Source organism: Myotis davidii, unplaced genomic scaffold (assembly GCF_000327345.1).
Source record: "Myotis davidii unplaced genomic scaffold, ASM32734v1 scaffold9, whole genome shotgun sequence".
Classification (NCBI taxonomy): domain Eukaryota; kingdom Metazoa; phylum Chordata; class Mammalia; order Chiroptera; family Vespertilionidae; genus Myotis; species Myotis davidii.
In genome coordinates, this window is record NW_006299435.1 from 1243069 (window position 1) to 1245375 (window position 2307).

Here is a 2307-nt window from a genome sequence, read left to right on the forward strand (position 1 = left end):
TAGGATTTGCACATCAAAGGAAGTTAAATATTTTGACTCCCTATCCCCATGTAGCTTTAAGAATTACTCATGAATTTGTTTTTCTATAGAAATAAGATAACTTCTAGGTCCATATAACTTCCAGGGTTAATGACTTCTGAGAAATGAGCAGTGACTCATGTAGATGACTGCTGCTTGCTCCTGCCCCTCCCCCGTCACTCCCCCACCTCTGGAACCAGGAAATTATGTAATAATCTGAACAATAAAGATTTAATAAAATAAAAAAATAAAAGGTAATATTAATAAGTTCAGGTCTCTTGTTGGCTCAGAGAAGGTTTATAAACTCTTCTTTGCCATCAGTAGCCTTTAGGATTCATGTCACTGGTGCTAGAAAGCCAGGTTTCAAACAGATCCAAAATGGGTAGTGTAAAAATTAACAGAAACCTAATTTTAAAAAATGAAGTTGCAAGGCCAGAAGGGGGAGCCCTTACCAGGAAGAACTGTTTAGAATAGCATTACCAACTTCTTATTTTTAAATTTTATATATATATTTTAAATTTATTTCAGAGAGGAAGGGCAAGGAAGAGAGAGATAGAAACATCAATAATGGGAGGGAATCATTGATTGGCTGCCTCCTGCACGTTGGACCAAGCCCGCAATCCAGGCATGTTCCATTAACTGGAATCAAACCTGGGACCCTTTGGTCTGCAGGCCGACTGACACTCTATCCAAACCAACTAAGGCTATTCTTTTGTATAAAAGAGTCTCCTCTCCTTTGTTTTTCGGAAGTTGCACATGGTTTGTTATTAGACCTCATGTCCTTGCAATTCTTTGTTGTTCTGAATAAACCCATTTTGCTGGAGAAATATTTGGCTATCTATTTGTGTAAGGTCAACAGTAGCTTATGATTCCAGCAGGACTAGGGTCATTCAACAGAGGTGTTGTATGCACGTGCTTGAAGCTTAGCAAGTTGTTTCCTTACGATTCTTACATCAGAAGGTAAACACGACTTTTGGCTAAACTCTTCCTCCATGCAGGAACAAGAATAAAATGAGCAAGGAGGTGAAATAGCCACCTCAGTGGCTACCTCCATCTTATTGACAGAGACTCACAAGGTCCTTATGTTGTACAGCAATCCACTTCCTGTGGATCAGCTCTTTGAATGACACAGAGAAAGGACTTCCTCTTCCCAATGACAACCCTCAGGCTTCTGTTCTATGGGAGAAAAATCCCTATTGCCTTGATATATTCATCCTAGTATGCCAGTTTCCAGGTCCCCCTCATCCTGACCACTCTGTTCTGATTTACTCAGGCCTGCCAGTATACTTTTGTTCTGTATGAGTTTTTATTGAGGTATAATTGACATAGACCATTATATTAGTTTCAGATGTGTAACAATGATTTGATATCTGTATATATTGCAAATTGATCACCGCAAAAATTTAGTTAATATCTGACACTATATATAGTTACAAAAAATTCTTTTTTTGTGATTAGAACTTTATCGATCTATTCTCTTGGCAACTTCCAAACATAGTTTGCCACTACACTTTTTAAAATTGGCACTTAGAGTTGAAAGCTTGCCCAGCCAGAATGGCTCATGGTTGAGCATCGACCCATGAACCAGGAGGGCACAGTTCGATTCTTGGTCAGGGCACATGTCCGTGTTGTGGGCTTGACCCCCAGTAGGGGGTGTGTAGGAGGCAGTCAATCAATAATTCTCTCTCAACATTGATGTTTCTATCTCTCTCTCCCTCTCCCTCTTTCTCTGAAATCAATAAAAATATATTTTAGAAAAAAAAAGAGTTGAGGAGAGGAAACCAAGATGGCGGCATAGGTAAACACCGGAAATTGCTGCCTCTCACAACCACTTCAAAATAAAACTAAAAGACAAAACGGACATCATCCAGAACCACAGGAAGGCTGGCCGAGTGGAAATTCTACAACTAGAAGGAAAGAGAAGAGCACACTGAGACTCAAGGAGGTGCGGTGTGGAAGTAAAGTGAAGAGGTACAGAGGCGCATGCAGCAATGGCTCACAACTGAGTATGCGGCTGTCTTTCTCACTCGGGAGGGAGACACAAGCTCCCCACTGTTATGAATGCCATATCCAGGGGAGTCTCTGGGGACCAAGACTCATACGGGGAGAAACTGGACTGTCTGGCATCAGTCAGAACTTGAGGACGGCTTTCTCTCAGAGGTGCTTGCAGCAATTAGCGACAGTGAGACCTTGGGCAACTTAAGGAAGGACTGAGGATTAGCCATAGCTGTTTCCTCCACCTGTTGATTCCCTGAAACCCTGCCTCACCCAAGTTGTGCTCAGAGGCTG